This window comes from Cervus elaphus, chromosome 3, assembly GCF_910594005.1.
Source record: "Cervus elaphus chromosome 3, mCerEla1.1, whole genome shotgun sequence".
Classification (NCBI taxonomy): Eukaryota; Metazoa; Chordata; class Mammalia; order Artiodactyla; family Cervidae; genus Cervus; species Cervus elaphus.
Genome location: NC_057817.1, coordinates 16,080,039 through 16,104,943, shown reverse-complemented (window position 1 = coordinate 16,104,943; position 24,905 = coordinate 16,080,039). Strand labels below are relative to the sequence as shown.

Genomic DNA, 24,905 nt, shown 5'->3' with positions numbered 1-24,905 from the left:
ATTATTTCACACAAATATCTATACATCAAAAAGTTGAGGTGAGATAATCTTGCCAAACAAAATAATTTTACACTTTCGCTATCTAGATGTGTAGTATTTCTAAACATGGAAAACTTTAATTTAGAATTTGCCTAGAGGCAGCAGGTGCTGAATACTTTTTATCATTTGATTTCTACATGAACATCTCTTTTCTTAACAGCAATGAGACGACATTTTTGATGAGAGGTGGGCTTTCAGTAGAGGAATTTTTGTGATAAAGATTAGCATTGATTGCAGTACACATTTCTAAATTTAAATTGTTTGAACCTTTTATTGGATGTTACAGTGTATAATCACAAAACAACAACATACAGAAATAGACCTCCCCTCGCCTCAAAATAACCTGCCAGTAACTGTGCTGCACGCTCAGTCTCTCAGTCATGTCTGACTCTTTGTGACCCCATAGACCCTAGACTGCCAGGCTTCTCCATCCATGGAATTTTCCAAGAAAGAATACTTGAGTGGGTTTCCATTTCTTAACTCCAGGGGATCTTTCCAATCCAGTAATTAATCAAATGCAGTTTGATTCAACATTTTTAATGCACTTACTCTTCTTAATCCCTCCCAGCTGGGAAGTACTGGGGGCAGGAGGAGAAGAGGACGACAGAGGATGAGATGGCTGGATGACATCACTGACTCGATGGGCATGAGTTTGAGTAAACTCCGGGAGTTTGTGATGGACAGGGAGGCCTGGCGTGCTGTGATTCATGGGGTTGTAAAGAGTTGGACACGACTGAGCGACTGAACTGAACTGAATTCTTCTTAATAAGGCAACGTATTTGACTTTTTCAGTGCTAAATGAAATAGAGAAGGTAGGCATTTTACCTACAGGAGTTCCAAATCGAGGAGAGAATGAAATGCATAATAATAAATAGAATGCATGGTAGAATATAATAATCCTAAGATACCTTCCTCTCATTTATGGATGATTAATTGATATGCTTTTTAAAATAATGTAGTGATTATATTTCTTTCTTTCTTTAAAATGTGCATTCAAATTAATAAGAGAAATTCAGAAAATAAGAGACTCCACCAGTATCTTGTCAATTAAACATCAGTACTTTTGAGGAACTCATTCCAGTCCTCCAGTGAATGAAGGGAGCAAATTAAATACCCAAAGCAAGAGGACAGGTACTTTCCTAAGTGGGATTGACCTTGTCAGATGACATTGCTTTGTTTGGTAATACAGGTTTAGAATTCAGAATTATCCCAAGTGCTTTTTTTTCTTTTAATTTTTATTTTAAGTCAAAACTAAAAAAAATTTTTTTAATTCATTTAAAAGAAGACTCTGATGATAACTGTTAAAAGGTAATTGCAATGAAGAAAAAATAGAGTTCATCAGACACAAGGGAGACAAGAATGTACTGTTGCTATAAACCTACTTCGCCATAGTGAAAACACAATGCATTAACTCACGACAATGCCAGCGCAATCTGAGGAAGAGCTAAATCTGGAAAAGCCTCCAGCATGACAGATACTTGGATGCAAGACTTTCTATAATGGAGAAGCAAAATAATCAATTCATGATTAAAGGCTAATGCCATCATAAGTTTTACTTTTCTTTAAAAATGTGTTATTTGGTTTTATGTGATGTGGGAAAAATAATACAACTGTTTTTTTTCTCTTATTTTCTACACATTTTGATAAAATTCAACTAGATTTTATTTGTAATCACCTTTCAATTTTCAACAATGTCTATCATATAAAATTAAGAAGTGAGTATATGAGATACCAGAGAAGGCAATGGCACCCCACTCCAGTACTCTTGCCTGGAAAATCCCATGGATGGAGGAGCCTCGTAGGCTGCAGTCCGTGGGGTCGCAAAGAGTTGGACACAACTGAGTGACTTCCCTTTCACTTTTCACTTTCATGCATTGGAGAAGGAAATGGCAACCCACTCCAGTGTTCTTGCCTGGAGAATCCCAGGGACGGGGGAGCCTGGTGGGCTGCCCTCTATGGGGTCGCACAGAGTCGGACACGACTGACGTGACTTAGCAGCAGCAGCATATGAGATATACAAATTAAATATAATGGTAAGAAAAAGTAGGGTAGAGATGAGGGTAAAGGACATTCTAGAAGAAACTTAGAGGATACACAATATAGGCTATATCAGAAAATGACAAGTCATTAGTTTTTGTTCGTGTTTTTCTGTTAAAGAATATGCTGGATTCACACCGGGTCTATGTGACTATAAAGCTTGTGCTGACTCTTGCCTATAGAACTGCATCAGTGGAAAAGAAAGTTGAATGGAAAAGTGGAACACTTTTTATGGTTATGAACACAGGATGGATTTCATCAAGAAAGTAGTACTTGAAATAAGCCTGATGCCTAAAGACATTTTCTTCCAATCGGGATATAGTTTCAGTCATTTCAGGAAGCAGCAGGAGCACACTGGGTGTGGGATAATGTATAGAATTTCTGGAAACTTTATGGAGCAACTCAGACTTAGACGTGAGGAGCTGTTTATATCAACTGTTGAGCCCAGAAGATGAACAGCACTCAGAGGCTTCATATCTTGTTCAAAGAAAATTTTAGTTTTATAGAAGATGCCCTGGAAGGGCTCTGAGCAGAGAGTTAAATTAAATTGATAACATCCATACCCAGGTAGAGGATGTTATGGATGTGGGGATGCATATGACAAAGATGGAAATATGATGAATGGTAATGTGTTTGTGACATATTAATAAGTGTGATTTAGTGTGCTTCACACTGAGTACATACATCAGTGCTTGAGAGGATGCATAGAAAGAGTTGATGAAGGTCAGGCATGGCTACTAAGATCAGGTTTCCTAGAAAAGCCTTGCTTAGATCTCAGATTTGATATCAGAGACATGAGTAGATAAAATAAGAACAGAATGAAGCATGACAAGTCGAAGCAATAAAACCAAGGAGCAAGAAAGAACAAGTTGTATGTGAGAAGACTGGAGTTGTTAAAATATGAGTTGGAAAATAAAAATGAGAGATGAAATTATTTTTGGGTATCTAATTCATTTGGGAACGATGGAGAAAACTTTGCTGTTGCTGTTACTATTTCAATAAAGAAATAGCAATGTATTTAGAAAGATTTTAATCAATCTTACAGTCATATTACTACATTAGTTAGTCCTGTGAGAAAATTCTCACTTAAGACATAGCAAGCATATTTATAAAAATTATTAAGCAATTTCAGTGCCTTGTGAGATATAAATTAAGTAAAACAGAAGTGATATAAGCAGATAAGCTTACAATATATTGGGTATATGATAACATGGGCTGATACAATGATATATTCACACTGATATATGCCAAATAAGTAGATTGTATAAATAAACACACAGAGAACATCATTTCCTGGAGCAAAGATGTACAGTAAGCACTAATGGTTTTCTCTTGAAGTATATAGAGTTAGTTATATAAAGATTCCCCATAGCTAACTGGGCTTCCCAGGGGGCTCAGTGGGAAAGAATCTGCCTGCAATGCAGGAGACATGAGCTTGATCTCTGGTTCAGGAAGATCCCCTGGAGTAGGAAACGGCAACCCATTCCAGTATTCTTGCCTGGGAAATCTCAAGGACAGAGGAGCCCTGCAGGTCACTAGAGTCGGACATGACTGAGCAACGGAGCACGCACATAGCTAATTGGGAAAGGTATTATCTCCAAGATAAGGAGGAATTTGCCAAAACTTCTAAAAAGCCCAAGTAACTCTTCTCCTGCTGAGTCTTGAGTAAGTGATGTATCAGAAAGGAACATGAATTATATCTTTAGTTACTTTGAAGTCTTAGGTTGAAGTCTGAAGTTTTGGGGGCAGGAGATTTGGATTGTACAGTTGGAGATGTCATCCTTTTATCTAACTGAACATGGCATATTGAAGACAAATAAGCATTTGGAATTGAGGCCACGCAGATGATACAAAAATTTTGATGGTATTTTCTGGGCTACAGCTGCTCATTTGAGAATGAGGGATGTCAGAAAAGGAAAAGAGACCATCGCAGGAGAAAAATGAAAAGATCTCAAGTTCAGGCTTTTCTCATATGCTGCTTCCCATAGGAAGGCTCCCCATCCACTCTAGTCACTTTATCATTTAGATTATTTTGTATTTGGATGCAAACAGTGAAAGTATACTTTTATATCTGAAAATATCACAAACATAAAGATAGGAAAAGTTGATAGACTATGAATTCAATTGTATTGTTGTTTGAAAAGAAAAGTTGAATTAATAGGATGAAATGCCAGAGGTATTAATGTAATTTCCTACACCCGTTTTCAGAAATTAGCTGGGCAAGTACAGGATGATTCTATTAAAAAAACAAAACAAAACAACACACACACACACTGGCTTAACTGCATTTTAGTTAAAAAAAAAAAAAATACTTGTCTGGATAAAGTCAGTTTTAGAATTCTGTAAAACCAACCGTGTGATTCTAATGAATTTTCAAACTGCATTAGCAAAATTTTAATACCCAGGGAAAGCAAAGTAATAATTCTGTGGCTCTTTGCTTTGCCCGGACCACATCTGGAGCTATGTGTTAATTTTTATATTCCGTTGACAGTTAATTATAGTACAGCCCAAGAACATAAGTGGTTGTTAAGGTCTATGGAAACCATGGGATATGAGAAAGAGTTAGAAAAAAATGTCATGGTTAACCCGGGAAAGAAGACATTAATAGAAGTAGAAGTTCCATAGTCTTTGACTGACCGTCATATGGCAAAAAGTTTCTTTTTATATTGTGTAGCTTTTGAATTGTGATTAATGCGAACTCAGAGGTAAATTTCACAGCAAAGAATTTTGAGTATATATAAGGGAGATCTCTTTAAAACTTGAAGTCTATCAGTACATGGGCTTCTTCGTGAAGTCGTTGCAGGTCACAAAAAATATTCTAAATAGAGAGAGTTGAACACTTGCAACATGTACTTGAGTTATCTCCTACCAGTTATGAAAGACAAATGCTAAATATTCAGGAATTTTTCCAGTTGGCTAGGTATCTTAAAATCAGTAAACTTTGGGAATATTTACATTAAAGATATTGGCAAACACTATAAATCAGGATTTTTTTTTTTCCTTCTGAGAGCTAGTTTACCAGCATACTACAGGGTTTTTATAGATGATGTCAGTGCAATGATTAAGAGTTTTCGTTCTTTCAAATCTAAAACCCTATGGGTTTATTAATATGTAGAAGAATATAAACAGTTTAAAAAGAAACAGGAGGAATAAATACAGTTATTAAAGTCAGGGAAATTTGTGAAGGAACTTAGAAGTAAAATGGTAAGAGTAAATACTAGGGGGATGGATTATATTCTGTGGGAATAGGAAAATATAGAACTAGGGAGAACTTTCTGAATATTTTGAATTTGTGAGATTTGCCTTTGTTGAGAGAAAAGCAGAATATCCTAGAAATATCTACTTTTTTTTCCTTTAGAGATGGATTTATTAAGGAGTCAATGAATAAAATTTATACCCAGAAACTGCCGAATGGAATAATTACAAATTTTGAGTTTAAGAAATCAGACTATCTTTCAAAAATGCAAATATATTTTTACTGTCTACTTCATAGCTAAAAGTAAATACTACAGGATTTGTTGTTTCTAACACAAATTTATATTCTTCATTCCATAATTTATGAGTGGACTAATTATTCCTACATTTAATCCTAAACATAAATTATCTTAATTCCAGGGGTATTTAAGACTTTTTTATATGGGTGGTCCTTTTGACATATACTTAATTAGTGCCTAACTTGGATGTTTGTGCTGAAATAGCCATATTACAATGTTCAACAAAAACAAAGCTCTTGTAGTCTTTCATGTTGTAAAAGTTTAACCATCCCACATTTCAAAGTGTAAGAGTTTTGAAATTTAAAAAAGATAATGCTTTCAAAATGTCTTTAATTGTTGCATGATATTTTAATAAACTTTTGTAGATATTTCATTTCAAAGAGGAAGGGAAGTTTTCCAACTTGAAAAGTTTCCTTGCTATTCTCCATCACATCAATACAAGCAAATAAAACCACAAAACTTCATATTTAGTTCTTCTTTCTTTGAGTGCCAATAACACTATATGTATGCTCCTGGCATGATAATAGTTATATTATTACTCACATGTTATAATTACTTTAATATTAAATAAAACTCTAAACTTATTAGATTCCTAAGAACAATGCCCAGGTCTCATTCACTTTAGTGCTTAAAAAAAAAAAAAAAAACACTATTTACAATAATAGGTATGCAGTATATACTAAACTAATATTTCTAAGTAAAGAGTTCAGCCATTTTTCTGTTAAATAAGACACATAACATGCTGTTTTTGTAGATACATCCATAAATGACATAAGCCCATTCCTCTAATATTTGCTCTATGGTCTGTTTGAGGAACTCCATTCCTCATTCAAAATGTTGATTTAAACTTAATAGAACAAGTTAAGTCATAATCTTTGTGTAGAATGGAATTTTGAAAGAAACAAATGTGTTTAGTAAGATCCAAAACAAATATACTTGCACTCTTTCTACCAGAAAAATAAATTTTCTATCCAAATAATATACATATATACAGATACATATATGCGTGTATATACATATGTGTGGATAACACATATAATATATATAGCATATACACACATACATGTATAAAGAGAGATATTATCCAAATATATCTGTTAGGCCAAATATTTATTGACTCAACAAAGTGCTTAAGGGCCTACTGAATGCCAGGTACTGTATAAAGTGTCCTTGATACATCGGTGGACACAAAACAGAGAAAGATGCCTGCCCTAGTGGAGCTCACATTGTAATAGAGAATAGAGCAATTAAATAATTAAAAGTGATTAATATTTTTTTAAAGAAAGTAATGTTCACTCTAAGAGAAAAGAGACACGCTATAAATAGAAATACCAGCTTATGATTGTTTCAGATAACAGTTTGGATCAACAAAATGAGTCAGATTCCATATATTTTTGGAGGTTAAGTTAGCAAGATTCCTGACAAAATAAGTATAGATTATGAGAAAAAGAAAAGGGTCATAGATGATGCTAAGGTTTTTGATTAGAACAATTATAAGCTGACAGAGCTACTGTCAAACAAACTATGAAAAGCTGTGCATGTAACAAGTTTGGGAAGAAAATGCAACAAGAGTGCAAGTTAGGAAATTCCACAATAAACATGGTTGAGGATAAGCCCGTTACACAGGTGAGACGGTTCATACACTTCAGACCACAGAGAGAATGTGAGCAAGAGCTAACGGATTTTGCTCCAATGAATTAGAAAAGGATGGTGTTCTTCTTTATGTTAATTTACATAAATTTATAGGATGCTTAACATTTCTCTTTCTTAACTATATTACACATGCAATTAGGAAGTTATTCTTCTTTTTTTCTTTTTTTCATTTATTCTTATTAGTTGGAGGCTAATCACTTTACAATATTGTAGTGGTTTTTGTCATTTTTATGGCACAAAATTCCAAAGGGAAGACATTCATTAAAAGAGTTAAGACACTTTTATGGTGTTGGTGTTAAGGATTCACTATGTCCACCATTTAACTGTGCTCTTTCCAATGTCTGCTTATTCTTCAGGTTTGTAGGAGCTGTGAATCATCCCCACTGGATGATAAAACACCATTAATTTCCATTTTAGTTGAGTGAAGTATACCATTTTATTGACCAAAATTGGGATTAAATTGACCTTTACATTTCAGATAAAAAATGACTTGTTGAGCAAATTCAGTTCCATACAAAGAACAAAGAATATTTTTAATCTACTAAAAGAAACACATGTTTCCCAAGTACATGACGGCACACAGCTACGGACAGGTGAAAAAGTGTACTTTGTTCTATGCAGTGCAGGAAAACAGAAAATCAACACACCTGGTCCCAACCCCCAAGTACTCACAGTCAAGAGGACATTCAGTAGTCAAGAGAAAATCCAAGAAAGATTGTGCTAAGAACTTTATAGGAATAACAACCTTCACTGGGGTTTAAAAAGCATGATTAATTTTAATAATGTGACTATAATAGCAGGGGCTAGCCAGCTAAGACTGGGCTTCACTGTGACCATTACTCTTCTTTATTAAAATTATATCTTAATGAAGCCTTCATTCTCGAGTGACTTCTATATTACTTATGCTTCTCAGCCGCTTCAATCATGTTCCACTCTTTTGCGACCCTATGGACTAGCCTGCCAGGCTCCTCTGTCCTCCAGGGGATTCTCCAGGCAAGAATACTGGAGTGAGTTGCTGTGCACTCTTCTAGGGGATCTTCCTGACCCAGGGGTCAAACCTGCATCTCCTACGTCTCCTGCATTGAAGGTAGACACTTTACCGCTGAACCACTGCGGAAGCCGTATATATTACTTTAGAACTAATCTATTGAACCAGCTAGACCAGGTTGGGCACAGGCAGAATGCAACTCTCTTTTCTTTTCTTCACCTCTATCTCTTGTGTTTTATCTGAAGATTTGTTGTCATTTCCTCTTCCACAGTTTTTAGAAAAGTTTGAAATAACGCAAAAGAATCTAGGTTTTTCACATGAAAAGAGAGACCATGATTCAATTTAAAACTTCTCTCCAACATCTGCTCAAGACTGCCGCAGGCTGCACTGGGGAAGAATGTCATAGCCGACCTCATTTTTTTTCTCTTGATGTATTTCTTACCTCATGCTCTGTCACTTATCTCACATTTCTGTTCTCTACAGTGTCAGGCCAACAGACCTGAAACAAATAGACTGCCAGATGCTTCTCCAGCATATATCGGTTTATTCAGGATTAACTGAGAATTGCAATTTGGAGTCTGCAACCATGGTGAGCCATGTGCAAGTCCCCCTTCACAGCAAGAGAAGGCACACGCTCTTACAGAGAGGAGAAGGAAGTTGGGAGGGCTGAGTAAATAAGGAGTTCTTGGTTTTTCATTGACTGGCTCCCTCCCAGGAAAGAAAAGTGTTAAAGTCTTCTCTGCTGGCCTCTGCTACTTCACAGGATGTAAGAGCTCCTCCTTCAGGTCTCTCAGTTTATCTGAGGTTTCTGCTTGTTGCCTGTGTGCTAAGTCACTTCAGTCCTGTCAGACTCTGTGGTCCTATTGGACGGTAGCCTGCCAGGCTTCCCTGTCTGTGGGATTCTCCAGGCAAGAATACCGGAGTGGGTTGCAAGGCCCTCTTCCACGGGATCTTCCCGAACCAGGGATCAAACACAACTCTTACATCTCTTGCATTGGCAAGCGGGTTTTTTACTGCTGGTGCCACCATTAAATGTCAACAAGGTGTAGGAGAATAGAGAAGCGGTGAAAGGGGAAAAAGACTTTACATGATTGGTTCTGTTGTAACTTAATGTTGGGTCTTTTTTTACTGGTTACGATGGTGGCTTTGTTTTTCTCGTAGGATGCTTCAGCAGTTTCTTCTGATAGCCTCACCTGCTAGAACTTTAACTGTTAAAGATAATGCTTTCTGTAGCAATGTAGCTTGCTCCTAGGGCTAATGAAAGCTGATAGCATCAATTCCCAATTCAGTGTTCAGTAACTTCATGGTGGTAACTTGAAATCCACCATAGTGCACATACTTATATGATGGAAATCAACAAGTCCTACAAATCAGGGTTTTTAAACACACACACACACACACACACATATATATGTATATGTATATATAGGTATGTATATATGTATATTTTTCCCCTCCTGCAGGGTCTGACAACTGGTAAACATATACCAGCACATTACCCCATATATTGCTTCCTCAGGATTCTTTGGCTGGGCTTTTCTTTGAAAATGCTTTGGGGGAGTGATTTTACGTACCATCATTTATTCCCTCAAGTTCAGGGACATAATGTAAACCTTTAGAGTTTGTCTCTTAAGAGTCCCTTGCTTTGGGGGAGTGGGAAGGGAAATAGAATAGAAACATAATGGCAAACTTACCACAAAATTCCTTACTATCAGCATCCGAGGTCATTTTCTTAGGCCTTTCTGATAAGAATAGACTCCTGACCTCTCTAGTGCCTCCTTAGCACCATGCCTAAACTTGTGTAAGACTAGTTGGAAAATGAATAATTTAAAAGCCAGACTTTGGAAAATATAATAGCTGTTATTTGTTTTAGTTGTGACTAATACTAATGTTTCTGGGGGCAAATAATATCACAGTAATTGTTATCATTGTTGTACTATTATTATCACACAAATAGCTCCCATTGGTTCCAGGACTACTCCAAGGGCTTTCTACACACTAGAAATTTTCACTCCATTAATCTTCATTGCACTTATTGTTGCAATAATAATAAGGTACTATTATTAACCTCACTTTATAGATAAGAAAACAGAAACACACAGATACTGAGTTACTTGCCCTAGATCAATCTAGAATATATGTATTGTTAATCAATCTGTTCAGTCCTCAGAGGAAATAAGAAGAATTAGTACTCTCTGAATTCATCCTGCCTCTGTATGCAGAGTATAGCATATGTTAAACTCATTTATACCATACAGCAACTTCTGATTTAGGTATTATTACTTTATTTCACAAACTGAAAGTGCTATATGTGGAATATCATGAGTATGAGCTTGCATTAGTAAAAGATGAGTCTAATATTTGAAATAGTTATGCATGACCTCAAAATTCACATTTTTATAGTTCACCACAGTTCTTTGGTAGGAACTGACTGTAAGTCTTTTCATCCTCTTCATAGAGTGTCATATTCTCAGTACTGTTATATGAAAAATTACTTACTTAATATTGAAAACTGAGACTACTTGAGAAATTAATATACAAAGCATAAAAATAATATTAAAAGAAAGGGCGAGGTATATCATTAAGAATCCTAATATTTGGGAAATAAGACCTAATATGTATTGAGTGTATGGTATATTGGGTATTGTTCTAAACACATCTTATTTCATATTGATAAAGAATTCTAATACAGAGTTTCAAGTATTCTTACACTGCTAGCTTCTGATCTGCATATTTTAGAATTACCTATTTGCTTAACAACTGTTTAGATTTCTTACTCCTCCCTCCTCATCCCCTGCACTTAGCTCCTCTCCCTCATACACTACACTCTGAGAGTATCTGCAATAGTTAGTTTGATGTGTCAACTTGACTGGGCAATGGGGCACCCAGATAGTTGGTGAAACATTCTTCTAAGTATTTCTATAAATGTGTTTTGGGAGTGAGTAACATTCAACTTGGTAGATGGCATAAAGTGGATTGTTTTCCTAATGTTGGTGAGTCTCATTTAATCAATTAAGGGTCTGCATAGAACAATAAGTCTGACCCTTTCAAGTAGGACTCTTTGATGGCTTTCATGCTTTTGAACTATGGTTGTGGAGAAGACTCTTAAGAGTCCATTGGACTGCACGGAGATCCAACCAGTCCATCCTAAAGGAAATCAGTCTTGAATATTCATTGGAAAGACTGATGCTGAAGCTGAAACTCCAATACTTTGGCCACCTGATGTGAAACACTGACTCATTGGAAAAGACCCTAATACTGGGAAAGATTGAAGGCAGGAGGAGAAGGGATGACAGAAGATGAGATGGTTGGATGGCATCACCAACTCAATGGACGTGAGTTTGAGTTGGCTCCAAGAGTTGGTGAAGGACAGGGAAGCCTGGCGTGCTGCAGTTCATGGGGTTGCAAAGAATCAGACACGATTGAGCAACTGAATTGAACTGGTCACTGGATTTTTCCTGCTTTCATATTTGAGTTGAGTATTGACTCCTCCTGGGTCTTCAACCAGGTAGCTTTTTGACTAGAACCAAACCATCAGGTCTCCTAGTTCTCCAGTTTGCCAACTCACTCTGCAAATCTTGAGACACACCAGTGTTCATAATTGTGTGAATTAATTCCTTATAAAAATGTCTCTTTCAGTTCAGTTCAGTCACTCAGTCGTATCCAACTCTTTGCAACCCCATGAACCTCAGCACACCAGGCTTCCCTGTCCATCACCAACTCCCAGAGTTTACCCAAATTCATGTCCATTGAGTTGGTGATGCCATCCAATCATCTCATCCTCTGTCATCCCCTTCTCCTCCTGCCCTCAATCTTTCCCAGCATCAGGGTCTCTTCAAATGAGTCAGCTCTTCGCATCAGGTGGCCAAAGTATTGGAGTTTCAGCTTCAACATCAGTCCTTCCACTGAACACCCACCCAGGACTGATCTCCTTTAGGATAGACTGGTTGGATCTCCTTGCAGGCCAAGGGACTCTCAAGAGTCTTCTCCAACACCACAGTTCAAAAGCATTGATTCTTTGGTGCTCAGCTTTTTTTATAGTCCAACTCACATCCATACAGGAGCACTGGAAAAACCATAGCCTTGACTAGATGGACCTTTGTTGACAAAGTAATGTCTCTGCTTTTTAATATGCTATCTAGGTTGGTCATAACTTTCCTTCCAAGGAGTAAGTGTCTTTTAATTTCATGGCTGCAATCACCATCTGCAGTGATTTTGGAGCCCCCCAAAATAAAGTCAGCCACCATTTCTACTGTTTCTCCATCTATTTGCCATGAAGTGACGGGACCAGATGCCATGATCTTAGTTTTCTGAATGTTGAGTTTTAAGCCAAGTTTTTCACTCTCCTCTTTCACTTTCATCAAGAGGCTCTTTAGTTCTTCAATTTCTGCCATAAAGGTGGTGTCATCTGCATTTCTGAGGTTATTGATATTCTCCCAGTAATCTTGGTTTCGGCTTGTGCTTCTTCCAGCCCAGCATTTCTCATGATGTACTCTGCATATAAGTTAAATAAGCAGGTTGACAATATACAGCCTTGATGTACTCCTTTTCCTATTTGGAACTAGTCTGTTGTTTCACATTCAGTTCTAACTGTTGCTTCCTGGATAGATACAACCGTTTGTATTTATCTATATCTACATCTGTATCTATAACTGGGCTTCCCTGGTGGCTCAGATGGTAAAGAATCTACCTGCAATGCAAAGACCCGGGTTCAGTCCCTGGGTTGGGAAAATCCCCTAGAAAAGGGAATAGCTACCCACTCCAGTATTTTTGCCTGGAAAAGTCCATGGACAGAGAAGCCTGGGGGGTTACCATCCATGGGGTCATAAAGAGTTGGACATGACAAAGCACAGCACAGAACGTCTGTATCTATAATTATGTATAGATATATGTCTGTCCTATTGATTCTGTTTCTCTAGCGAACCCTGATTAATACAGATTTCAATGTAGTTCTAGCACAATTTTGTTTAAATCAATATCCAGCATTTGCATTATTATGACTATGTAACTATTATTTCCTGCTGTCAGGGTGGTTTGTAATTTCCTCGGTTCTGTCTTGCCACAGCAAAAATTTGAAGTGATGGTCAGCCCACTGTTACAGCTCAGTTTTATTTGACAAGCAAAGGAAATTACACCCTCAAGGCATGAGGGCAGGCCGATCCAAAAGACACAAAAAGAAGAGAAGCCTCCAGCTCAATTTTTGGCTCCTCCCTGTATATTTTTTTTCCCTCCCCCTGAGCCTGCCTTTTGTAAATTGGACAGCCAGGAGGGCTGTCTGTTTTCCCTGAGGTTCTCACACCCGTCCAGGACCTTCCTTTGTTCTATTTTTGTGGGCTTTTCCTTTCTTTCTCTTTTAGCCACCACTGTTATGGAGTCCTTTTTCCTATTCTAACTACCAGACATTCCCCCCTCAAGAGATGGGAGGCCCTATTCTTTGGGAACAGGGGCATAGAGTCTCTCTGGCTATTTCCTGCTGACCTGGGACAGCGAGGGGCATTGGGCCTCCCCCTCTTAGTCTCAAGCCTCAGAATCCTTATAGTGGTGTCCATCTAAAGGTGAGCTATATTTTCTGTGGTTGGGTGTAGTTTTATATATCCTTGTTGAACTGGCACTGCACGTTGTAGCTTGTTGACCTGGGCAGAAACAAAACGGGTTAAACAATTGATAATACATGGAGCAATCATAAGCAGCATCAGTATGCTTATGACAGGGATTAATGGGGGCATTAGCCAACTCCAAATTTCCCTTGCCAGGAGAAGGATCCCCCCAAAAGCAATTATAGCCACCTGAGAACTCTCCAGCTCATTTTTTGAGATCCTATAGGATCTGAATGTTTTTATTGAGGACTGTGAGACATTTTTTTAACTTGGCTGGAGGTATTTACCCAGAAACAACACGCCTCGTTCAAGATGACTCAAGTCCCTCCTTGTTTAGGGATCAGGAAATCTATCTCCTGTCTATTTTGTGTTGTCTCTGCCAAGCTGTGTTGGCTCTTTGGAGCTATCCTGAGAAATCTGATCCCCAGAAATTCAATTTTGGGGGTGTTCATTAGAATGGCACTCATTTGTAGTCCTGAATAGGTATCTGAGATCTCCCAGGGGCTCACAGGTGTACTGAGTGTCCTCTTCTGTTTTCTTCCATGCTTGACTCATGAGTAGTGAACCCAGGAGTCGTGTCCTGGTACCTTGACTGCTGTGGGGGTAGAAAGTATTACAGGGGAGGGGCCCTTCCATGTGGGCTGGAGTTGAGCCTTTGGGGACCCACCTTTCCAAACTTTAATTAGGGCTTGAGTCCCTGGAGAATATAGTGGTGACTCTTTAGAATCTTTTGGGTCCTGGTTGACACCCCACAAGCATATATCCTGTTGGAATTGCCCAATGGCCATAGTATAAGATCAGTGGGTCTGAGCCTGTAGATCTAGGAAGAGATCATTGACATTAAAAAAAAGGTCTCCCATATAGCATCTCATAAGGACTGAGAACAACCTGTTCCTTAGGGGTATTATGGGTGCAGAGGAGAGCTATTGGTAAAGCCTCCTTCATCTCAGGGAGGTCTCCTGGGTTATCTTTTTTATCACTGATTTTAAGAATTGCTCTTTCTACTTTTCCTAAAGACTGAGGCCTCCAGGCACAATGGAGATAATAAGTAATGCCCAATGCTTTAGAGACCCCTTGGGTGACCTTAGAAGTAAATGATGTCCCATTGTCACTTTGTAATGACCTGGGAAGACCAAATCTTGGAATGATTTCACGGAGCAGTTTTTTACCACCTCTTCGGCCTTCTCAGCCTGAGTGGGAAAGCCTTCAATCCATCCTGTGAATGCATCTATCACTAATAGATATTTATAGCCTTGAGAAACTGTCATCTGGGTGAAGTCCATCTGCCAGTCCTCTCCTGGGTAGGTCCCATGCCATTGGATGGGCTGGGCTAGCTGGGGTCTTCAAGCTCCTTGGGGGTTGTTTAATTGACAAGTGGGACAAGAGGAGACCATGTGCCTTATAGTTGTTGGGAGGCTTGTTCCTCTGAAAGATCTTTCTAGTAATCTTTGGAGGGCCTAAGTGAGTGGTGGCATGTAAGAAGTTAACCAACTTCCACTGGAGGTTCCCAGGCAGAAAAAGGAGCCCCTCCTTTCGGAACCACCCCATATGACCTTAAAAGCCCTCACTCTTAGCTTTAAGAGTCTCACCTTCAGTATATGAAGGAGTTTCTGGCAAATTAGTCTGTGGAACTAAGGTGGCAACCTCTATTAGGTCATTGTTCTGTAATGCTGCTCTCTCAGCTGCCTGATCAGCTGCTTGGTTCCCTCATACCACTTCTGGGCTCCCCTTTTAGTGTCCTTTACAATGGGAGACTGAAACCTCAGCAGGGAGATGTACTGCCACCAAGAGCCTAAGGATTTGATTACCATATTTGATTGGGGTGGTCAACTGGCCTCTTTCTTTCCAAATAGCAGCACGTGCATGTAGAACCAGAAAGGCATACTTGGAGTCAGTGTAAAAGGCTATTCTTTTTCCTTTTCCCAGCTCTAAAGCTTGAGTCAGGGCTATGAGCTCAGCTAATTGGGCTGAAGTCCTGGTGGCAAAGGTTTAGCCTCTATGGTCCCAAAATTGGAGACTACTGCATATCCAGCTCTTCCTTTTCCATCCAAGGCAAAGTTTCTTCCATCAGTGTACCAGATTTCCTCAGGATTTGTCAGAGGATCTTCTGACAATCCCTTTCAAGGTTTTGCCCAATGGTCCAAAGTTTCTAGGCAAGAGTGAAAAGGGAAGAGCTCTCGGGAGTAGGCAGGAGGGTAGCTGGGTTAAGAACCTCACAAGGGGATGTAGTCAGGCCTGGATTTTCCAGCAGCACTACTTGATATCTGAGACTTCTTTGATCAGACATCCATAAATGACCTCTCCCATTTAGAAGCTGTTTCACTTGCTGGCTGGTAAAAATAGTTAGTTTATCCCAAAAGAGAGTTTTAAAGCATTTTCTATCAGGACTGCAATAGCTTCAAGATTTCGAAGGGAAAGATCTCTTCCCAATAAGAAAGTAGGACAGTCAGGGACCACCAGAAACTGGTGGGAAAATATTTATCCATCCCAGCAACAAAGAAGTGCTTGGGTGAATCTTTTTGTAATTGTTTTTCCTGTAACACCCAAAATGGTTTGAGAGGAGAAGGCTCCAGAGTAGGAGGTCAGGACAGAGTAGGTAGCCCCTGTGTCAACCGAGAAATTCTTGGACTTGCCTGCCACATCCAGTTGCACCCTTGGCTCCAGCCCCGTGATGGTTATCTGTGACAAGTGGGCTGGCTGGAGGGGGCCATTTCAGTCTTGTTGAACCATCATGAGGGAAGGCTTGGTACTTGACCTTGAGGATCTTGGATCCTGAGGGCAGAGTGCCGCCCAATGTCCCAATTGATGGAATTTGTACCAAGCTGTTTTAGGAGACTTGTCATGGTTTGGACATTCTTTGGCTCAATGCCCCACCTGTCCACAGATTAGGCATTTGCCTCATGCCTTGTCCTTTAAAGACTCAGGGTTTGCCATACAGCTTCCCTGGAGGATGGCCAGGATCTGGACATGCCTCGTCTCTTTCCTTTTCTCCACTTCCTGGGCCTTGGCCTTCCTGTCCTGTTCTCTGTTATAAAAGGTATTGGTGGCTGTCTGGACCATCTCATCTATAAGAGGCAGCAGGGTCCTGCTGCTATAGCTGTTGTAACTTTATCCTGATGTCTGATGCACATTGGGACAGGAATTTGTCCTTTAAAATCACATGTCCCTCATAAGAGCCTAAGTCCAGATTGGTAAACTTTTGGAGGGCCTCCTTTAGCCTTTCCAGAAAGGCAATGGGGTTCTTGTTGGGGTCCTGAGTTACTGCTGAGACTGGGCACAGTCCCACAACTAATAGGCTTCCTTCTATTTCCATGGGTGGACTTCCTTAGGGGTGAGTCTTTCTGAAGCTTATCCTAACCAGTATTGTTGCAACCTGAGAGCCAGGCATCCCTGGGTCAGGGTGCAGATCCCCAGGCAGACCAAAGCATGAAAGCCTCCTGGAGATCAAATCCCTGGGCAGGTTGAGGCAGGTAAGCCTCCCAAGAATTGGTCCCTGGGCAGATCGAGGCATGTTGACCTCCTGGGACCCCTGGACTGGTGGATCCCCAAGAAGGTTGGGGTGTGACAACCTTTTGAGGACCAGATCCCTAGACAGGTCAAGGCAGGTTGACCTCCTGGGACCCCCGGACTGGAGTTGGGCACCCCCAAGGTCTCCAGTATGACCAATGCTGGATCGGATTAAGGGGTTGGGTTGTAATCTTAACTCATTGCTAGTTTGTCCACTGCAGATGGGAATAAATACCATGATGTAAAGCAGTCCAAATCTGTGCCCTGAGACTCAGAACCTGGGCAAATAGCCATAAGCCTTATCTTCTTATTGCTCTTAGGGAATGTAAGTCACTGATTTCCTCCCCTAGTTTTTCATAAGAGCAGTTTAGAGTGTCTCCAATGGTAAACATTTCATTGTCATAGACACACTTTAGGTAAAAATAGAAGTAATGACAAAGGAGTGGGTTATCCGGTCCTGTTAGGGGCATTAAGACTATTTTAATAATAAGCAGGGTGGAGCAATGTTACCTACAAGGGGGCAAGGTCCTGGCTGTAGGAGTTAGTAAGTGGCTTAAGAACAAATTCATAAGAGGTAACAGAGCAAATGTTCCATAAAAGCAGAGTGGAGATTTGATCCAGGGGTATGTTTGTAACTTTAGGAGAAGGGTGGCAAGGGTTTGGGCCCAAACGGCCTACAGGGCTAACTCCCAAAGTGGCAAACATTATCCCTGGAAACCCGATTGCCCTTGAAGGGATCCTGTCAACAGATGGACTTCTAGCAGACATTGTGTGCCTGTCACCCGCCCTAGCGGGTCCACAGAGAGATGCTGTTGTTGCATATGTAGGAAACATGGAAGATGAAGGCCTGAATATCTAGAAGGGTTAGATATTATACAGTATTTCCCTCCCAAGGGCCAGCTATTTTCTGGTTGTCCCTCCAGAAGATTGTAGAGGCAGCACTGTGGGCCTGGATGGGGCTCAGGAAAAGAGCATGAAGCAGGAGGGAAGGGGGCAGGGCACAACTTTTGAAAGAATGACATAGCACAGGGCATAACATAAACTGATTAAAATCAAGTGGGTCCAAGAAAACAAGTCAAATTCAACTAAACCTTGATCCTCAATCTGCAAACTAAATGATACACCCAGAGGTGCTAGAACAGTGCCAAATTACTGTCAAAAGACCCAGGAGTGGGTGGTCCCCCAATGGTTGGAATGATCCTCCCACTCCTTAGCATATGAAATCACCGAGCTTGGGAAAACTAACCACATCACATTCCATGGCCCACACTCTTGGAGTGTGCTTCTCTCTAAATCCGAACAAATCCACCTCTTACCCATCGCTGTGTCTCTCGCTGAATTTTTTTGCAATGAGACTTCAAGAGCCCGAGCTTTATTATGTTCTAAAGCCGGGCACCATGGGTTTTGGCCAGGCTCAAGTCCCAGTCGGACACAACTGAGTGACAAAGCACAGCACAGAGTCCCTGCCATGCGGGTTTGAGTCCTGATCTTAGGTAAACGGTTTCAAGCACAACTTATAGAAATGTAAAGATAACGACCTGCCCAATACTTTGTAAGCAGTGGCATAGATGGAGAGAGGAGCTGAAGGATGGGAGGAAAAAGCAGTGGGAAAAACGTGACAAGGAATCCCCTTCATAACCTGCTGGAAAATCTGCTAAATACCTGACCCGTGCTCACAGTTTTCATTGGCCTGATCCTTGGCACAAAGAAGATTAAGGACAGAAGAACCTCCACCTACTTGGGCACTACTTGGGCCTACGAGGGCACTGCAGATAGTGGAGCCTTCGGGACAACCTGGGGCACCCTCAGCTGCTTGCCTGTTCGCAGGGGGTTCAAGGAAGCAAGAAATGAGACATTGTAAAGGAATTAAGATTTTGTTAGCCATATGCCTTTCCAACCATAGGAGTGAGGACTTGCTACCCCCAACCAGAGTCTCCTGGAATCTGAGACTGAGTCATGTGAGCTTTCTATCGAGTTTGTTTTTGATGTCCTGGTTTCTGGCACAATGGGCTTCTTGTCACTTCCACTGTGCTGGGTTCTCCTTGTGTTCAGCTTCCACTGTGGGAGCTTCCACCAAGTTGGGCTTCTGCTGTGCTCAGCCTCTACCTCGCGGGAGCCGAGCTGAGGTTGTTTCAGCCAAGTTAAATCCGGGAAATGGCACAATATATGTCAGGGGAGTTTACAATTTCCTCGGTTCTGTCTTGCTACAGCAAAAATTTGAAGCGATGGATGGACCAGTGTTACAGCTCCGTGTTACAGCTCAGTTTTATTTGACAAGCAAAGGATCATATATCCTTGAAGTGAGAGGGCTGACCACCAAAAAGATGCAAAGAGAAGAGAAGCCCCCAGCTCAATTTTGGCTCCTCTTTTTTATGCTTCTTCTCCTCCCCCTGAGCCTACCCTATGTAAACTGGACAGCCAGGAGGGCTGTTTGTTTTCCCTAAGGTTCTCACTCCAGTCCTCGGACCTTCCTTTGTCCTATTTTCGCGGGCTTTTACCTTCTTTGTCTTTTAGCCACCATCATTATGGACTCCTTTTTCCTATTCTAACTACCTAACACTGCTAAACACCCCGACTGCTAGACTAGAATTCAGTGGAAAGAGGGGATATTGTGTACTATGTTTTCCCTCCTATTTTTAGTTCAACTTACAAGATTCTTCTCCTGGAACACCGCATTATTCTTAAATGAAACATGCAGATGAGAAACAATACAGACTGAAAATACTCCCATATACCTTTCCAACCCCCCCCGTGAATGTGTGCACTCATTCAAAAACAGTTACTGAGAACTTAACCTAGGTTAGACACCGTGCTAGTGTTGTGAGAGATACAAAGATACCCTTAAAAAGGTGAGCTTAAAACCCTGTCAGGAAATGACACTGCATGAATGCCAGCTCAATAATAAAATGCCCTTTCACATTGTTTAACGGCAGAAACCAACATACTGAAAAAATTTTTTAAAAAAGCCCTTTCATAGATACTGATGTTTCTTTTTATTTTCTTTTTAGTGAGAAAAGCACACTTCACCAGGAAAAAAAAACTTTTTTTAATCTTCTTTGTTGAGAAAAAAATCTATAAGCATCAATAAAATATGATTATTACAATTCCTGAATGAACAGATCTCTGGAATTAAAAACTCAGGTAGAGTTTCAGCTCTCAAGTTATGTCAAGGATGGATAAACAGATGTTAAGCAGGTAGACAGATTAAAAACTCAGGTAGGGTTTTAGCTCTCAAGTTATGTCAGGGATGGGTAAACAGATGTTAAGTAGGTAGACAGACAGACATATATTTAAATCTTCTTTTTGAACCCTGGGAATTTTATTGAGATTCAAATTATAAGTAGTTTAAGCATGTGCTGACGTTCCTTTTTAAACAATACTCAGTATCAAACCATGACTGTTTTTAAATCAACAATTATCTGCAAAGTCCATAGGTAATTATTGCAGTTTACTGACAAGCTGTTCTACTAGTTCTTAAATGTCAATCGCTTTAAGAAAAGGAAAGTCACAGATATTATTATGCTAATTATCTAATTCTTTTGCAAGAAGTTTTTGTGAGGTTGTTAGTTTGGGATAACAGAACAATGTTAAAGGAATGTCAAATGAATGAGCAACAAAAAAATCCTCAAACATAGATATTGGTAAAATTTTTGTAAAAGAATGAGCAATTTAAATACTAAGTAATCAAGAGTAGCTCCTGAAGAGCTTGTAAATAAAAGTAAAAAAAGAACACTGAATTTCTTTTCAAAAATATTTTTATTTAATTTTGGCTGTGTTGGGTCTTCATTGCTGCATGGGCTTTTCTCTAGATGCAGGAAGTGGGGGCAAGTCTCTAGTTGTGGTGTGAGGGCTTTTCATTGCTGTGGCTTCTCTTATTGCAGAGCACAGGTTCTAAGTACTTGGGCTTCAGTAGTTGCAGCTCCCGGGATCTCGAGTACATTCTCAATGGTTATTGCACATGTGTTTTGTTGCTCCATGGAATGTGGGATGCTCCTCGATCAGGGATTGAACTTGTGTATCTTGCAGTGGTAGGTAGATTCTTTATCTCTGAGCTACCAGGGAAGCCTGAACACTGATTTTTTTTTTTTTTAAAGGAAGACTTTTATACTATCCTCCCTGTTGCCCTAAGTCACTCATTACCTGGAATAACTACCTCTGTGGGCTCTATTTCCAAAGGCCCCTTCCTGCCTCCAATAAGAGGTAATCCGAAGGAAATCTTCAGATTTGCCTGGGTCCCCTTCAGATTTCAAAGGGGAATGGTGGGAGTAGATGAGGAAAGAACACATAGAATATAGTTACTTGTTTTGTGCTGTTCAACATGGACTAAGAGGGAAAATTTTGAATATTCCTAGACACAATAATATTAATCTAAGAGTTGTGCTTACTTATTTTAAGAAAATGGAAAACTGATGTTTGGAAAGCAACTGAAAAATCAATGATATAGAAGAGAATGAAAACACTTGAAAGGAAGGGAGAATTACAAATTGCTGGGCCAAAGATGGGAAATCATCAAGTAAAAAAACAGGTGAGGTACTGAAGAATTTATTTACAGGGCAAAACTGGAGAAACAGACATAGAGAATAGATTTATGGACATGAGGAGAGGGGAGGAGCGGGAGAGATGTGTGGAAAGAGTAACATGGAAACTTACATTACCACATGTAAAATAGATAGCCAACTTGAATTTGCTGCGTGGCTCAGGAAACTCAGACAGGGGCTCTGAATCAACCTAGAGGGGTGGGATGGGCAAGGGGGAGATGGAAAGGGAAGGGATGTATGTAAACCTATGGCTGATTCATGTTGAGGTTTGATAGAAAACAGCAAAATTCTGTAAAGCAATTATGCTTCAATAAAAAATAAATTAATAAAAAAAAAAAAACAGGTGAGAAGCTCAGCTGAGTTAGGGACTAAAAGCATGAGACACAGAGGTAGGATAACATGAGAATAAACGTAGATAGGCATGGAGGAAGGTGGTCAAGGATGTGGGCCTGGGAGATGGACAGTCTGAGTCTGAAGCTAAACTCTGCCAGTTTTTGACCATGTTGTCTCTGGACAATAGGGTTTTACTTCTCTGTGCCTTCATTTCCTTATAAAGAAAATAGGGGTGGTATTAATATCTTTATCATAGCATAATTGCTGAAATCAAGATTGCCAGGAGAAATATCAATAACCTCAGATATGCAGAAGACACCACCCTTACGGCAGAAAGCGAAGAAGAACTAAAGAGCCTCTTGATGAAAGTGAAAGAGGAAAGTGAAAAAGTTGGCTTAAAACTCAGCATTCAGAAAACTAAGATCATGGCATCCGGTCCCATCACTTCATGGCAAATAGATGGGGAAATAATGGAAACAGCGAGTGACTTTATTTTGGGGGGCTCCAAAATCACTGCAAATGGTGACTGCAGCCATGAAATTAAAAGATACTTGCTCACTGGAAGAAAAACTATGACCAACCTAGACAGCATATTAAAAAGCAGAGACATTACTTTGCCAACAAAAGTCCATCTAGTGAAAGCTATGGTTTTTCCAGTAGTCATGTATGGATGTGAGAGTTGAACTATAAAGAAAGCTGAGTGCCGAAGAATTGATGCTTTTGAACTGTGGTGTTGGAGAAGACTCTTGAGAGTCCCTTGGACTGCAAGGAGATCCAACTAGTCCATCCTAAAGGAAATCGGTCTTGAATATTCATTGGAAGGACTGATGCTGAAGCTGAAACTCCAAAACTTTGGCCACCTGATGCAAAGAACCGACTTATTGGAAAAGACCCTGATGCAGGGAAAGATTGAAGGTGGGAGGAGAAGGGGATGGCAGAGGATGAGATGGTTGGATGGCATCACCAATGTGATGGATATGAGTCTGAGTAGGCTCCAGTAGTTGATAATGGACAGGGAAGCCTGGCATGCTACAGTCCATGGGATCACAGTCAGACTTGGCTGAGTGACTGAACTGAGCTGATTGTGGCCATTCTATGTTAACACATAGAAAGCACTCAAAATAGTGCCTCATACATGAGAAACACTAAAGGTTAGCTCTAATTATTTGGCAAATCTTCTGCTGCACCAGAGGATAATTGGAATTCTTAGAGAAAAGTCTGCAGTAACTCCTCGGCAGTGTTATCCACACACAGCAAATCATATTAACATGAAAACACTAAAAATATCATTGAGTAACCAACAGAGTGCTTGCTCTTCTAGTGCTTTATGTTTACTCACTAACTCCTCAGAGCAAACCTGTGCGATAGGTACTGGAAGTATCCCCTTTTGCAAATGAGGATATACATAGATAAATAACAAAATGGGCCTCAGGTATGAAATGAGCTATAGAAATTTTTTCTGGACTGCTCTGAAACCCAATGAACTCTACAGTCGATATGTTCTGATGTGTTCCAAATCTCGTTCCTATTGAAATGTAGCAGGACCCTATGGTCCTTGCCCCCCTGTCCTCTGCCTGCCTTTTGTTTGTAGAAAAGCTTTAGCGGAAGGGTAAGTTTGATTGGAGAAGTGAGAACATGCAAACACAAAAGAAAACAGTCAAAGGAGACCAAATAGTAACAATTCAGTCATTAGGCAAAGTCAAGGACCTTCAGGTGCTCCTCAAAGGCTATAGATGATACTCTTAGCCATGTTCTGTGAGCTGTCTTGTGCACGCTTGCACTAAGCCCCTGCAGTCACATCTGACTCTTTGTGACCCTACAGACTGTAGCCCGCCTGGCTCCTCTGTCTATGGGATTCTCCAGGCAAGAATACTGGAGTGGGTTGTCATGCCCTATACCAGGGGATCTTTCTGATCCAGGGATTGGTTGTGCATCTCTTATATTTCCTGCATTGGCAAGTGGGTTCTTTACAAGTGCCACCTGGGAAGCCTGAACCCCCACCAGATAAAAGAAGTTAACTACATGATCACCAGACTGCAGCTATCACATAAGCTGCCACAATCCTAAAAACCGTTCTTAGAAAAATGAAAATAAACCTACTCTGGAATTGACGATCGTTGTCACTGATCAGTTGCTCAGTCATTTCTGACTCTTTGGGACCTCATGGACGGCAGCATGCCAGGGACCTGAAGATTAACTGTACCTAAAACAAACAAGATGATACTGGTCAGACCACCAATGACCGATTTCAGGATGACTGTCAGAGCTGACTGTGCTATTTCTGCATGTACCATCCTATCTCTATCTATAAAAGTTCTTACACCCTGATTGTTGATGCTGCGGGGTGGGGGCGGGGGTGGAAGTCCGCTTTTGGACAGGCATGTGCCTCCTCCCCAACCCCCCACCACTGCCAGCATCCAAAATAAAGCAGACTTTTCTTTCCACCAGCCTGGGTTTTTATTGGTTTTTGAGCAGCAAGCAACTGGACCTGGGTTTGGTAACAATATATCAGAATGTTCTGTTAAAGCTGTGAGCAAATTAGAGCATTCACCACACACTACAGAGGTGATAAATTTATTAGTAGGTTTGTATAATTGATATAGATTAATGATGAGATGAGAAAAAAATCAGGATCAACAGATCAGAAAGGAAAAGGAGACTACAGGTAGGAGCTAGACTGTGTGTGCAGAGGAGTCATACAGTGTTAAGACAGTTTCAG

At 40.1% G+C, this 24,905-nt stretch overlaps 1 long non-coding RNA gene across 1 annotated transcript in view; it reads right to left on the bottom strand.

Moving 5' to 3' along the window:
• The window catches only part of LOC122679892, a 434,959-nt gene that overhangs the window by 154,947 nt on the left and 255,107 nt on the right, over positions 1–24,905 (bottom strand). Inside the window, exon 4 of the long non-coding RNA XR_006336569.1 lies at positions 24,287–24,389. This is a non-coding gene — a long non-coding RNA (uncharacterized LOC122679892). The remainder of the gene's footprint in view (positions 1–24,286; positions 24,390–24,905) is intronic.